The 16,242-nt window shown below is 44.3% G+C and overlaps 1 protein-coding gene across 6 annotated transcripts in view; it reads left to right on the top strand.

Moving 5' to 3' along the window:
• jade2 (jade family PHD finger 2) overlaps positions 1-16,242 on the top strand; it is a 172,436-nt gene that overhangs the window by 141,835 nt on the left and 14,359 nt on the right. The gene's annotated exons all lie outside the window — the stretch shown is intronic.

Here is a 16,242-nt window from a genome sequence, read left to right as displayed (position 1 = left end):
GGAGGAACGGGGATCTTGGGGTCCGTTTCCATAGATTCCTCAAAGTTGCTGCGCAAGTTGACAGGGTTGTTAAGAAGGCATATGGTATGTTGGCCCTCATTAGTATTGGATTGGTCCGCAAGGTAACGTTACAGCTCTATAAAACCCTGGTTAGACCACACTTGGAATATTGTGTTCAGTTCTAGTTGCCTCATTATAGGAAGGATGTAGAAGCTTAAGAGAGGTTGCAGAGGAGATTTACCAGGATGCTGCCAGGATTACAGAGCAGGTCTTATGAAGATAGGTTCAGTAGCCTCAGGGTTTTCTCTTTGGAGCGAAGGAAGATGAGAGGTGACTTGATAGAGGTGTACAAGATCATAAAAGGCGTATATTGAGTGGATAGCTGGAGACCCAGGGCAGAAATGGCTAATATCAGGGGGCATAATTTTAAGGTGATTGGAGGAAAATAAGGGGCAAGAGAGTGGTGAGTGTGTGGAATGTACTGCCGGGGGTGGTGGTAGAGGCAGATACATTATGGATATTTAAGAAACTTAGATAGGCATATGGATGATAGAAAAATAGAGGGTGGGTTAGAATAATCTTAGAGTAGGTTATAAAGTTGTCACATCGTGAGCTGGAGGGCCTGTATGAACTATAATGTTGTATTTTCTACGTTCAGCTGTATTAAATATACTAAATAAATGGAAATTGTTATTGGTATAGGAAACTGAGAGAAGTTGAAGGTCATGGCCAGTTCATTTGTATCCTCAAAAAAAAACCGTGTCCCCCTTGTCCTCACCTATCACCCCACCAGCCTCCGGATCCAGCATATTATCCTCCGCAACTTCCGCCACCTTCAACAGGACCCCACCACTAAGGACATCTTTCCCTCTCTACCCCTCTCTGCTTTTTGCAGGGATCGTTCCCTCTGCCACTGCCTGGTCCACACGTCCCTCCCCACAGATCTCCCACCTGGCACTTATCTCTGCAAGCGTAAGTGCTACACCTGTCCCTACACCTCCTCTCTTACCACCATTCAGGGCCCAAAACAGTCCTTCCAGGTGAGGCAACACTTCATTTTTGAGTCTGTTGGGGTAATCTATTGCATCCGGTGCTCCCGGAGCGGCCTCCTCTACATCGGCGAGACCCGACGCAGATTGAGGGACCGCTTCATCGAGCACCTCCGCTCCGTCCGCCACAACAGACAGGATCTCCCAGTTGCCACCCACTTCAACTCTCCTTCACATTCCCATTCGGATATGTCCGTACATGGCCTCCCCTGATGCCATGATGAGGCCAAACTTTGGTTGGAGGAACAACATCTCATATACCATCTGGATAGTCTCCAGCCCCTTGGTATGAACATCAAATTCTCCAACTTCCGGTAATTCCCTCCCTCTCCCTTCCCCCATCCCACCTTCACTCTGTCTCCTCTTCTAGCTGCCTATCACCCCTCATCACTCTGCCTTCTTCTACTTCTTCTACTCACTGGAAAGCGGCCACTGAGTGAGTGGGCCAGTGAAGGAGTGGGGATTTGAGGCTTTGACTCGAGAGATTCTGGCAGTTTTGGCAGTTGGACTGTGCAATCAAGTCAATCAAGATTTGAATAGCTCAGCAGAAAGCTGTTGATTAGACAATCAAGATTTGAATAGCTCAGACTCAGCAGAAAGCAGCTGATTGGGCAATCGAGGTCAGGTGACCAAGCAGTTTGAAAAACTCAAACAAATAAATAGAGGGTTACCTCAAGTGGAGCGGCCTGTGGAAAGCGGCCAGTGAAGGAGTGGAGATTTGAGGCTTTGACTCGAGAGGCTTCAACGAGAAGAGGCTGAGGACGAGCTTCACTCCAAGTGAGGTAAGGCCGGGTAAATTCCTTTCAAAGGAGAAAGTTTCAAAAGTTGAGGCAAGTATTGGGTAGGTCATGGCAGCTGAGATCGGCCCTGTGGTTTGTTCATCCTGCAGCATGTGAGAAATCAGGGATACTTCCAGTGTCCCTGACGACTATGTGTGCAGGAAGTGTGTCCAACTGCAGCTTCCGGCAGACCGCATTGAGCGTCTGGAGCTGCGATTGGATTCATACTGGAGCATCCGCGATGCTGAGAAAGTCGTGAATAGCACGTTCAGTGAGTTGGCCACACCGCAGGTAAAGGCTACACAGGCAGAAAGGGAAGGGGTGGCCACTAGACAGCGTAGCAGTAGGCAGGTAGTGCAGGAGTCCCCTGTGGTCATCTCCCTCCTAAACTGTTTTGGATACTGTTGGGGGAGATGTCTCATCAGGGGAAGGCAGCAGCAGCCGAGTTCATTGCACCATGGGTGGCTCTGTGGCACAGGAGGGAAGGAAAAGGAGTGGAAGAGCTATCGTGATAGGGGATTCGATTGTAAGGGGAATAGATAGGAGTTTCTGTGGCCGCAAACGAGACTCCAGGATGGTATGTTGCCTCCCTGGTGCAAGGGTCAAGGATGTCTCTGAGCGGCTGCAGGACATTCTGGAGTGGGAGGGTGAACAGCCAGTGGTCGTGGTGCACATAGGTACCAACGATATAGGTAAAAAATGGGATGAGGTCCTACAAGGTGAATTTAGGGAGTTAGGAGATAATCTAAAAAGTAGGACCACAAAGGTAATAATCTCTGGATTACTACCAGTGCTACGTGCTAGTCAGAGTAGAAATAGGAGGATATTTCAGATGAATACGTGGCTTAAAAAATGGTGCAAGGGGGAGGGATTCAAATTTCTGGGGCATTGGAACCAGTTCTGGGGGAGGTGGAACTGGTATAAACAGGATGGTCTGCACCTGGGCTGGACTGGAACCAATGTCCTAGGGGGAGTGTTTGCTACTGCTATTCAGGAGGCTTTAAACTAATGTGGCAGGGGGATGGGAACAAGTGCAGAGAGACAGAGGGGTGTAAAATGAGGGTAGAAGCAAAAAGTAGTAAGGTGAAAAGTAATAGAGGCAGGCAGGCAAATCCAGGGCAAAAAGCAAAAAGAGCCACTTTTCAACATAATTGTATAAGGGCTACGAGTGTTGTAAAAACAAGTCTGAAGGCTTTGTGTGTCAATGCGAGGAGCATTTGTAATAAGGTGGATGAATTGAATGTGCAGATAGTTATTCATGAATATGGTATAGTTGGGATCACAGAGACATGGCTCCAGGGTGACCAAGGATGGGAGCTCAACATCCAGGGATATTCAATATTCAGGAGGGTTAGACAGGAAAGAAAAGGAGGTGGGGTAGCATTGCTGGTTCGAGAGGAGATTAACGCAATAGAAAGGAAGGACATTAGCCTGGAGGATGTGGAATCGATATGGGTAGAGCTGCATAACACTAAGGGGCAGAAAACACTGGTGGGAGTGGTGTACAAGCCACCTAACAGTAGTAGTGAGGTTGGGGATGGCATTAAACAGGAAATTAGAAATGCGTGCAATAAAGGAATAGTAGTTATAATGGGTGACTTCAATCTACATATAGATTGGGTGAACCAAATTGGTAAGGGTGCTGAGGAAGAGGATTTCTTGGAATGTATGCGGGATGGTTTTCTGAACCAACATGTCGAGGAACCAACTAGAGAGCAGGCCATTCTAGATTGGGTATTGAGCAATGAGGAAGGGTTAGTTAGCAATCTTGTCGTGCGAGGCCCCTTGGGTAAGAGTGACCATAATATGGTGGAATTCTTCATTAAGATGGAGAGTGACATAGTTAATTCAGAAACAAAGGTTCTGAACTTAAAGAAGGGTAACTTGAAGGTATGAGACGTGAATTAGCTAAGATAGACTGGCAAATGATACTTAAAGGTTTGATGGTGGATATGCAATGGCAAGCATTTAAAGATCGCATGGATGAACTACAACACTTGTTCATCCCAGTTTGGCCAAAGAATAAACCAGGGAAGGTAGTGCACCCGTGGCTGACAAGGGAAATTAGGGATAGTATCAAGTCCAAAGAAGAAACATATAAATTAGCAAAAAAAAGCGGCACACCTGAGGACTGGGAGAAATTCAGAGACCAGCAGAGGAGGAGAAAGGGCTTAATTAGGAAAGGGAAAAAAGATTATGAGAGAAAGCTGGCAGGGAACATAAAAACTGACTATAAAAGCTTTTATAGATATGTGAAAAGAAAAAGATTGGTCAAGACAAATGTAGGTCCCTTACAGTCAGAAACAGGTGAATTGATCATAAGGAACAAAGACATGGCAGACCAATTGAATAACTACTTTGGTTCTGTCTTCACTAAGGAGGACATAAATAATCTTCCGGAAATAGTAAGGGACCGAGGGTCTAATGAGATGGAGGAACTGAGGGAAATACATATTAGTAGGGAAGTGGTGTCAGGTAAATTGAAGGGATTAAAGGCAGATAAATCCCCAGGGCCAGATGGTCTGCATCCCAGAGTGCTTAAGGAAGTAGCCCAAGAAATAGTGGATGCATTAGTGATAATTTTTCAAAACTCCTTAGATTCTGGATTAGTTCCTGAGGATTGGAGGGTGGCTAATGGAACCCCACTTTTTAAAAAAGGAGGGAGAGAGAAACCGGGGAATTATAGACCGGTTAGTCTGACATCGGTGGTGGGGAAAATGCTAGAGTTGGTTATCAAAGATGTGATAACAGCACATTTGGAAAGAGGTGAAATGATCGGACAAAGTCAGCATGGATTTGTGAAAGGAAAATCATGTCTGACGAATCTTATAGAATTTTTTGAAGATGTAACTAGTAGAGTGGATGGGGGAGGGCCAGTGGATATGGTATATTTAGATTTTCAAAAGGCTTTTGACAAGGTCCCACACAGGAGATTAGTGTGCAAACTTAAAGCACATGGTATTGGGGGTGTGGTATTGATGTGGATAGAGAATTGGTTGGCAGACAGGAAGCTAAGAGTGGGAGTAAACGGGACCTTTTCAGAATGGCAGGCCGTGACTAGTGGGGTACCGCAAGGCTCAGTGCTGGGACCCCAGTTGTTTACAATATATATTAATGATTTAGACGAGGGAATTAAATGCAGCATCTCCAAGTTTGCGGATGACACAAAGCTGGGCGGAGATGTTAGCTGTGAGGAGGATGCTAAGAGGATGCAGGGTGACTTGGATAGGTTAGGTGAGTGGGCAAATTCATGGCAGATGCAATTTAATGTGGATAAATGTGAGGTTATCCACTTTGGTTGCAAGAACAGGAAAACAGATTATTATCTGAACGGTGGCCGATTAGGAAAAGGGGAGATGCAACGAGACCTGGGTGTCATTGTACACCAGTTATTGAAGGTGGGCATGCAGGTACAGCAGGCAGTGAAAAAGGCAAATGGTATGTTGGCATTCATAGCAAAAGGATTTGAGTACAGGAGCAGGGAGGTTCTACTGCAGTTGTACAAGGCCTTGGTGAGACCGCACCTAGAATATTGTGTGCAGTTTTGGTCCCCTAATCTGAGGAAAGACATTCTTGCCATAGAGGGAGTACAGAGAAGTTTCACCAGATTGATTCCTGGGATGGCAGGACTTTCATATGAAGAAAGACTGGATCGACTAGGCTTATACTGACTGGAATTTAGAAGATTGAGGAGGGATCTTATTGAAATGTATAAAATTCTAAAGGGATTGGACAGGCTAGATGCAGGAAGATTGTTTCCGATATTGGGGAAGTCCAGAAGGAGGGGTCACAGATTAAGGATAAAAGGGAAGCCTTTTAGGACCGAGATGAGGAAAAACTTCTTCACACAGAGAGTGGTGAACCTGTGGAATTCTCTGCCACAGGAAACAGTTGAGGCCGGTTCATTGGCTATATTTAAGAGGAAGTTAGATATGGCCCTTGTGGCTAAAGGGATCAGGAGGTATGGAGAGAAAGCAGGTACAGGGTTCTGAGTTGGATGATCAGCCATGATCATACTGAATGGCGGTGCAGGCTCGAAGGGCCGAATGGCCTACTCCTGCATCTATTTTCTATGTTTCTATGTTTTTTTTACCCATAGTGCTTTCCCCTTAGATTCCTTCTTCTCTTCTCCTGCCTATCCCCTCCCCGCTTCCCCTCCCCCACCCTTTGATCTTTCCTCTGATTGGTTTTCCACCTTCCCCCCACCTTCTTTATAGGGCCCCTGCCCCCTCCTTCTTTAGTCCTGACGAAGGGTCCCGACCTGAAACATTGACTGGTCCTTTCAGTGGATGCTGTTCGAACCGCTGTTTATCCAGCTTGTTTGTACGTCTTCATTTGTATCCTCCTCATTTTCAAATCACCTATAGGCCAGCGAAACGTCCCCAGGAGAAACGCTGAAGTCCCATCAAAAATAAACTGGCAGGAAGCCACAGATGGAGGCACTAGGTCAGCTGACCAAAATCTCGGATGGAAAACCTCTGAGGAGCTCATTCAGCTGCAACACACTCAAAGTAGTGGAGGAACTCAGCAGGCCGGGCAGTTTCAATGGAGTGAAATAAACACAACATTTCAGGTCTAGATCCCTCATCTGGACTGGCATTTTCAGGAACATCTTAAAGGAAAAGAGAGGTAGCTGGTTTAAAAAGGGAAGCCAAAACTGAGGCGTTTTTCCACTGGATAGAGACCGGGAGAAGGAGTTTTGTCTGATGGCCTTCCCTCCCTCCATCCCTCATCCCCCAAGAATTGCCATATACAAGGTAGTTCTCTCTCCATAGCACCAATTGCAACTATAATGTAACCGACATATGGAACCACTTGCATCACACTTACTGTGTCTTAGGCTTTAACAAATGTTTTCAGATCTCGGGGAATGAAAAGAAACTCCAGTTAGATGCTATTCAGACCTGTCAGTGGTAAAATCCTGGGCTTGAAATTACACTCATAACCAGCCTTTTGGCCCTGCAGCACATTCAGATTTTATTGAAGGAATTCCCCCTGCATTTGTTTATGCTAAGCTTTTGAACCTGGGTTTTTTTCCAAAAGTCCCACAACAGCTAGTGCACACCATCATGGATCTTTTTCTGCCATGCTGCGTTGCCTGACAGCTCCCGACTTTGTTCACCAGCAGCTGGAGCATCCGTTGTATGGAAGCCAATTCGGCATTCTTCCAGATTGACTACATGGACTTCAAGTTGGCTGCAAAAGGTCAGATACACCCTGTAACACTTGTTTAACTGATTCACCCTGCCAACAAAATATTATATATATTAATGATTTAAATGAACTGTTCTGAGCAGACTTCGAAACTGCAAAAAGGTATGACTCAGATCAATAAATGAAGGGGTTCCCCCACTGTAACCACAAATCGTACTTCTCTGCAACAAAAGTCATTTAGAAAGAGTATACAAGAACATGGAGGTGGACAAGTAGGAGCGACTGCAGCATCTTCATGCAGTTCAGAGCTTCACCTCAGTTTACCTACTGTCCCACCACTTCCAAAACCACCTGTTGGTTGCTTGAGCATTTTCACTGAGTTAAAGTTACTTTCCAAACTAGAGGAATGTCAATTCCTCACCAAGAAGAGGTTATTATTCATTTTAATTTTTTTCTACTGGAGAGAGTGGAAAAGAACTGACTGATTGGAATGTAGGGAGCTCGGTCTTTACAGTTCTGTAAATATTGGCCAGAATTTTTTCTTCTGCTTTGCTCTCCAACTGTAGCTCTTGGTTCAGATATTTAATTCAAGGAGCAAGTTATAAAAGAAGACAAAATCTGGTTTTGATCCACTTGGTTCGGTCGATTTGATTACATCTGGTTTGATTCACTCGCCATTTAATTCACTGCATTGCTTACAGAGAAAGGAAGCCAATTTTCAAAATTTACTTGCAGTGGGGAGCAAAGATGGGCTTCATTCAGTCTTAAGCTGAACCACAGACCTTGCTCTTGAGATCCTGGTACCTCAGATGGTGCTTAAAAAAGCCTCCTGAAGTTGCTGTGCTGTTGGCAAGTGTGACAGTAACACCAGAAGGTGTGATATTCTTTGCAGTTGACAGGTGGTGACATCCTCACTAAAGGGCCAGGAACAGACAGAACTTACTGGTACACGTTATTGAATACCAATGTACAAAACACATAGAAGCATTCTGAATAACCATCTGTATTGTGTAATATTGCATTTGGTGTATGTCACATTAAGGAATGATAATGGACAGATTACTGGGAGCATAGATGTGGTGGAGGCACAGCTTGTCCCCAGGCAGCTCCAAGCAAAGCAGTGTCTGTACTCTGACAGATACTCTCCCTGCCTTTTGGAAAGGCTCCGTTCTGTTGCACAGTCTTAAAGTGACTTTTCCAGCTGCTGCAGTTTGGAATCGGCACATCTGCTCCGCTGCTATCTTTGAAGCTGCAGTGTGACAAAGCAGCAGTGCAGTTCAGACACCACAGTCCAACTCTTCAGCTCGAGATTACCCTGCATTTGAAAGAACACAGACCGCTGGAGGAGCTGAGCAGGCCGATCGGCTTCTGAAAAGGAGAAGGAATTGTTGACATTTTGGGTCGATATCCTGCATTGGGACCCGGTCCTCCCCCTCCCCCACAGATACATTGCATTCCTCTCCCAATTTGCTTATCCCAGTTCCTGTGGTCCCCATGATTCTGTGCTATAATGAGGCTAAGCACTAAGTGTGTAGTAATACTGTTTACCTTTGAGTTGCAAATAACTCCAGCGAGATGTGCAGTCAACAGTGAACCTGTAACTGTGCAGGAAACAATTCGAATCTGTGTAGTACCATTTACAATCTCAAAATATCCCTCACCCTTTTCTAATGTTTTATAAATAAACAGCACAGAGCAGGATTGCACAAACGGGAAGCTAAAGTTAGACTATCTGCTTTATTGATGAGTGAGTGAAATTCTGTGCAAAGACTTCTGCTTTTTGAAATCTACTGTATCATTCACTCAAGAGACCAGGCAGAGCCTCAGTGTCAAGTCCGATCCAAAACATAGTGGCTCGGTTAGTGCAGCATTCTTGAGGTATTGGGCTGGCATCGTCTTAGACCTAATTCACTGCAGTAAAGCATGAAGAGAAATAGATATAGAAATGCTGGAAATACTCGGCAGGTCAGGCAGCATTAGTGGAGAGAGAAACAGTTAACATTTCAGTCATTGACTAAGGCGGGAGACTGAAGAACGGAGAGGGGATCTCATTGAAACCTGTCAAATGTTGAAAGGCCTCAATAGAGTGGATGTGGAAAGGATGTTTCCTATTGCGGAGGAATCTAAGACCAAAGGACACAGCCTCAGAATAGGGAGCCGTCCATTTACAATGGAGATGAAGAGAAATTCCTTTAGCCAGAGAGCAGAGTATCTGTGGGATTTGTTGCAACAGGTAGCTGTGGAGCCCAAGGCTTTATGTATATTTAAGGCAGAGGTTGATAGATTCGTAAATAGTCAGGGTATGAAGGGATACGGGTGAAGGCAGGAGATTGGGACCGAGAGGAAAATTGGATCAGCCATGATGAAATAGCGGAGCAGATTCGATGTGCCAAATGGCCTAATTCTGCTCCTGTATCGTATGGCCAGTGACGAGGAACAATGAAAGTCAAAGATGCTTGACATTACAGAGGGAGGGGTAGATTGAAGAAGGGGAGTGTTTGTGAAAGCATGGACATCGAGAGAGGGTGAAGGATGCTACAGTTCTGAGGGAGATTGATGAAGTTACTCTTGATTTGTCTGATCAAATAAAAGGGGATAAATGAACAGAGCATTAAAAAATTGGCATTGAATGTACCTGTTGAAACCTATTGAAAAGGGTGCTGGCACTGTGAGATATAAAACACTGCAGATGCTGGAAATATGAAATAAAGTGAATCCTGGAAATGCCTAGCAAGTATAGCAGCATCTGTAGAGACAGAAAAGCTGAGGTAACATTACAAGTTGACGACCTTTCATCAGAATGGGCTGCTCCTAAAATTATCGAATTCGATTTTAAGTTCTGAGAGCTGCAACGTGCCTAGACTGGTGATGGAATGTTGTTCCTCGAGCAATGCGATGGGTCAGCATAATAGTCAGAGCCAGACGAACGGAGCAGGAGAAAGATTTAAGGTGATACAGAGCTAGAAGCCCAGGATCACCCTTCGAATGTGAACAGAGCTGCTCAACTAAATCGCTACCCAATTTGCTTTTGATGTCTCCACAGATTCTAGTCAACTTACTGAGTACTTCCAGCTATTTGGAATTTTTATTTCAGATTTCCAGAGCTTACTAAGGCTGCTGACAACTGTCCTGGCTCTCTGCGTAGCACTGAGAGCATTGAATGGGTTAACTCTATTCCTGCGTTGTTTTTGTGGATGTGCCAGATCAGAGCTGGAAAATTTTAGATGACGTAGGTCACTTCCTGTGGTTGCTGCACAATTCTGGTTGTACCTTTTTGTTTCGTGACAAGTGACATGGGGGCCGTCTAAACTTGTGGGTGTTTGTTATCGGCAATTTGAACACACAGTGGCCACTGGGCAGCGTCACAATGTTTTTATTTTACAAGTAAAGCTGAGCACAGACAGACTAGTCTGGTGAGTGAGTTCAAAGAAATTTGAAGCAGCTGGTCGTGCAATCTTCTGTTTGCACAACCGGTTTAAAAATAATTTGTATCTTGAAATTTGCATTCAGTATCAGGTTTATGTTCATTAATCTCTTCGGGCATCGTGGGAAATTTAACGCAGGGAGGTTGGATTCAGGAGTTATGCTGATTCCAGTGTTCTTTGCTGGTGACATTAACATTTTCTGGCCATGGGAACAGAGCGATGTGGGGCCAGGAACAGTGAAACGTTAGTGATGGCTAAAGAGTTAAAGCATACGACCAGTGCTGCTAGAAGGTACTGTGGGGTCAGCCCCAAAGCAACAGCACAGCATTGGTCTGTGGTGGAGAGACAGCAGCAGGTACCACTTCTGCAAGGAACAGTGATGGTGCCAGCCCTGGGAGAGGGGACGTTTTCACATTGGCAATAAGAACAGTGGCTGGCAAAGGGGAGACAGTTTGGAGTTCTGTGCAGTAAAGACAGTAAAGGACCAAAATCAAGGTCCCAACTGTCCCACGGGGCCAGGCATGTGCATCCACTTGACAACAGATATCTTCATGTCCAGGTGATTCCTGCTCTTGTAGACCCCCTAGTGGCTGCTTTCAGAGCAACGCCTCTGGGCCAAGCAGGAGGATCCAAAACAAATCCTAATAAGTGAAACTTCTATTTTAAAAACAGCATTTTTAATGAAAAGAAACACAAAGGTCGCTGATATATATTGGCTTTTGAGATAAAAATGAGGACAGAGCTTTCAAGAAAGCTGTGAAAGGACTTGAGTAAATTAAGTAGTACAAAAAGTCTAAACAGCCAGAAGAAAAACATGAAGTTAAAAGAAAGTTGCGTACAGCCCAGTGCGCCACCTGAAATTATATCTATTGTGTATTACCAAATTCAGCTCAGTTACCCTCCAGTTCTTCCTAAAACAAGAAAAAAAAGTCTAAATGACACATGACACAGGAAAATGCTAAACTCACAGCAACGTCTTTCTTCTTTTAAGTTTTAGTTCATTTAGTCATCTTTGATGCTTGTTACGCACAGCTGCTCAGAAATTCAATATCATGGATTATGTTCAGGGGCACTATTTGTGTGGAAGCTTTTTCTACAATGAAGGGTGATTACAGTGGTCTCACACCACAGTACAATTCAGCTGGCCACTTGCTTTGAATTATGCTTACATTGGTACTGCAATTTCCATTTAGACATACAATTTTAACTGAGGCAAAAAAAGGTAGTGAGATTATGGACCGTATCTGGATTACAGAAGAGGAAGTCTTGAGGCAGATTAAGGTGGATAAGTCCTCATGGACTGACGAGGTGACCCTTGGACCTTGTGGGAAACTAGTCCAGAAAATGCAGGGCCCCTGGAAGAGGTATTTAGAATGCCCCTAACCATGGGTGATGTGCAGGAGGACTGGAGGATAGCTAATAGAACATAGAAACATCGAAAACCTACAGCACAATACAGGCCCTTCAGCCCACAAAGTTGTGCCGAACATGTCCCTACCTTAGAAATTACTAGGGTTACCCATAGCCCTCTATTTTTCTAAGCTCCATGTACCTATCCAAAAGTCTCTTAAAAGACAACCATTTCAGCCCTGGGAAAAAGCCTCTGACTATCCACACGATCAATGCCTCTCATCATCTTATACACCTCTATCAGGTCACCTCTCATCCTCCGTCGTTCCAATGAGAAAAGGCTGAGTTCACTCAACCTATTCTCATAAGGCTTCCTCCCCAATCCAGGCAACATCCTTGTAAATCTCCTCTGCACCCTTTCTATGGCTTCCACATCCTTCCTGTAATGAGGCGACCAGAACTGAGCACAGTACTCCAAGTGGGGTCTGACCAGGGTCCTATATAGCTGCAACATTACCTCTTGGCTCCTAAATTCAATTCCATGATTGATGAAGGGCAATACACCATACCCCTTCTTAACCACAGAGTCAAGCTGCCCAGCAGCTTTGAGCATCCTATGGACTCAGACCCCAAGATCCCTCTGATCCTCCAGTGTTGTTCAGTTGTTTAAGAAAAGCTCTTAAGAATAAGCGAGGAAATTATAAGCCAGTGAGCCTGACGTCAGTAGTGGGTAAGTTCTTGTATTCTAAAGAATGGCTATATAAGTATTTGAATAGACAGGGCCTAATTTGGGGATTGTTGACATCTTTGAGCGTGGTAGATTGTGCTTAACCAATCTTAGAGAGTTCCTTGAGAAGGCTGACAGGAAAGTTGGTGAAGAAAAGGCAGTTGGTGTTGTCTGTGTGGTCTTTAACAGTGGAGGCTGGTCAAGGAAGTTCAGTCACCAGGCATTCAGAATGAGGTAGTAAAATGAATTAGACATTGGCGTCACAGGAGAAGCCAGAGATTGATAGTAGGTGGTTATCTCTCTGACTGGAAATTTGTGACAAGTGGAGTGCTGCAGGGATCAGTACTGGGGCCATTGGTGTTTGTCAGTGATTTGGATGATAATGTGATAAACTGTAATGCAAACTTGCGGGTGACAACAAGATTGGAATGTAGTAGACAGCAAGGAAGGCTATCAAAGCTTGCAGTAGGTTCTATAGCAGCTGGAAAATGGCGGATGGAATTTAGTGCAGTCTCGGTTGTGAGGTGTTGCACTTTGGGAGGTTCAGCCAGGGTGGAGCTTACACAGCGAATGACTGGGCATTGAGTGCAGTAGAGAAGAGGGTCCTATGAATACAGATCCATAATTCTTGGAAAGTGGCCTCACAAGTAGATAGTATAGCAAAGAGAGCTTTTGACACATTGTATTTCGTATTTCGTAAATCAGAATATTGTGTGCAGGAGCTGCAAGGTTATATTGACGCTGCATAAAATATTGTTGAGGTTTCACTTGGAATATTGTGTGCAGTCTGGTCGCCTATCTATAGGACAGATGTCAATAAAATTGAGAGACTGCAGGAAAATTTGCTAGGATATTGGCAGAACTTGACAATCTGAGCTATAGGGAAAGGTTTAGGACTCTTTTCCCTGGAGCACAGGAAAATGGGGTGCGGGGGGGTGGGAGTGGAGACTTGGACCATCTCTTCAGCCATGTGTTAAACTTTATTACCTTCCTATTTCTGACCTCATTAGCACACAACACAGGTAACAACCCTGGAGATCCTGTCTTTAACTTAGCCCCTAACTCCCTGAACACTTTTTGGAGGACCTTGTCATTCTTCCTGCTATGTCATTGGTATCGATATGGACCATGACCTCTGACTGCTTACTCTACCCTTAGTAATGTTATACCATCAATAACATAATGTTATCTTGATCTGAGATGTCCCTGACCTTGACACCAGGGAGACAATATACCATCCAGGAATCTCGTTTTCGTCCACAGAACTTACTGTGCGTTCCTCTAACCTATGAATCCCTTATCACTACTACTTCTTCCCCCTTCCCTTCTGAGTCACAGAGCCAGAGACCTAACCATTGCGATTTTCCTCTGTTAGGTCACCCCCTCCAACAGCATCCAAAGCAATATACTTGTTATTAAGGCGTACGGCCACAGGGCTACCCTGCACTGGCTGTCTATCCCTTTTCCCTGTACTGACGGTTACCTGTGTCCTGCACCTCAGGCATAACTACCTCTCTGTATCTCTAGTCAGTCAAGCCTGCAGCCTGCTGAATGATCCAGAGTTCAACTCCATCCCCTAACGAAGTCTGTGAGAAGCTGCAGCTGGATGCACTCCCTGCAGGTGTGGTTGTCAGGGACACGGGAGGTCTCCCTGTCTTCCCACATCCTGCAAGAGGAGCATTCCACTGTCCTAGTGCTCTAACTGTGAAGAGAAAAAGGGAGAGCTTTTTAAATTTTGCACTCACACAAGTGACAGCTCAGGCAATCTCAAGCTCGCCTAAAGCTAGTCATGACATCTTATGTCTGCGTCAGAATGTAGCTTTAAGGCCCATTCTGAAAACTTATGCAAATTCAGATGGACACTTTATTGTAGTGTACAGTATATTGTGTATAATGCTGGAGGTGTTTTCTTTTGAATAAGTGATCTGGACTGCTCTCTTAGGAAGCTAGAAAAGGTTCCTATAATTGATGTGGCACTATGCTTTTCTATTGATATCCTATCGTTCTTTGTCAATTATTTGCTTCTACACTAAGGCTTCAGATCACAGGCAGGTAGTAAGAGTGGGCTCCTTCACCCCTGCCTCTCCGACCCTCAACACAGGTGCTCCTCAGGGCTGTGTACTGAGTCCCCTCCATTACTCCTCGTATACCCATGACTCTGTCGCCACCCACAACACCAATCTGCTAATTAAATTTACTGACAATACTACACTGAATGGCCCAATCTCAAATAATAATCAGGCAGCCTACAGAGAAGAAGTCATCACCCTGACACAGTGGTGTCAAGAAAACAATCTCTCCCTCAATGTCATAAAGGCAAAGGAGCTGGTTGTAGACTACAGGAGGAATGGAGATAGGCTAATGTTACTGACATCAATAGATTTGGGGTTGAGAGGATGAACAGCTTTAAGTTCCTCAGTATAAACGTACTGGCTGTGTGATGAAAAAGGCACGACAGCGCTTCTTTCACCTCAGATGATTGAAGAAGTTTGGTATGGGCCCCCAAATCCTAAGAACTTTCTACAGGGGCACAATTGAGAGCATCGTGACTGGCTACATCACTGCCTGGTATGGGAACTGTACTTCCCTCAATTACAGGACTCTGCAGAGAGTGGTGTGGACAGCCCAGCACATCTGTAAAAGTGAACTTCCCAATATTCAAAACATTTCCAAAGACAGGTGTGTAAAAAGGGCCTGAAGAATCATCGGGGACCCAAGTCACCTCAGCCATGGTCTATTCTAGCTGCTACCATCTGGAAAATGGTACCGTAGCATAAAAGCCAGGACCAACAGGCTCCGGGACAGCTTCTTCCACCAGGCCATCAGACTGCTTATCTCACGCTGATACAACTGTATCTCTATGTAATATTGACTACCCTATTGTACATACTATTTATTATAAATTACTACAAATTACACATTTAGACAGAGATGTAACGTGAAGATTTTTAATCATGTCTATGAAGGATATAAGAAATAAATTCAATTGAATTCTACAAATTTCATCGAGGAATTGGCCCACGGAACATTGACAATCTACATTTGAAATCTGCGTGATGGGTCTTCCTGACGTCAGACAGTTGCTGAAATGGGTTGCCTGACTACTACAATTAATACTGCAGTTGTATTTTGTGCACTGAATTTCTAGGCTACCATGTTTGCATTTTAAACTGTTACTTGATCTAAAATGCTTTTTAAGTTCAATAATTTACTGCATTACAGTTAGACCAAAACCAATAAGCCTGTCAGCTGTTTTGCACCTTGCATTCCAGATTTCAACAGAACCTTTGATGTAAAAACAGGGAAATTAAACACCAGTAATGGTTGCTTCAGATCCAGTTTCAGATGAAGTAAAATGCTTAAAGTTTCCATAGAGTCATACAGATGACCAGAATTCTTTATTTACATATCTGATAAAACACATTATCCAGTTGACAAGGGGTATAATTCTTCAGCTGTACTGTTCGTTATTTACAAAGCTTTGTTGAAAGAGACACACACACTACATCATGTGCCATTTCCCGATGCTATAAATGGATGCAAGAGAAGCTCACAATAATACACTTGACCTGAATGAAAATTAACACAAATTGAAATAAATTACATTGACACAATTACAATCTTTGTTTTCAAATTGTGGACCAACCTGCTTTGTACTGACCTCCCTCCCATAGCTTAATTGTTTTTCTAGATAGATAGGTCTATGTGGCATTCGCTTCCATGTATGTTATGATTGACTAATACTGCTCTTGCCAGTA

Source organism: Hemitrygon akajei, chromosome 15 (assembly GCF_048418815.1).
Source record: "Hemitrygon akajei chromosome 15, sHemAka1.3, whole genome shotgun sequence".
Taxonomy (NCBI): domain Eukaryota; kingdom Metazoa; phylum Chordata; class Chondrichthyes; order Myliobatiformes; family Dasyatidae; genus Hemitrygon; species Hemitrygon akajei.
This window is presented reverse-complemented; position numbering and strand designations above follow the sequence as displayed.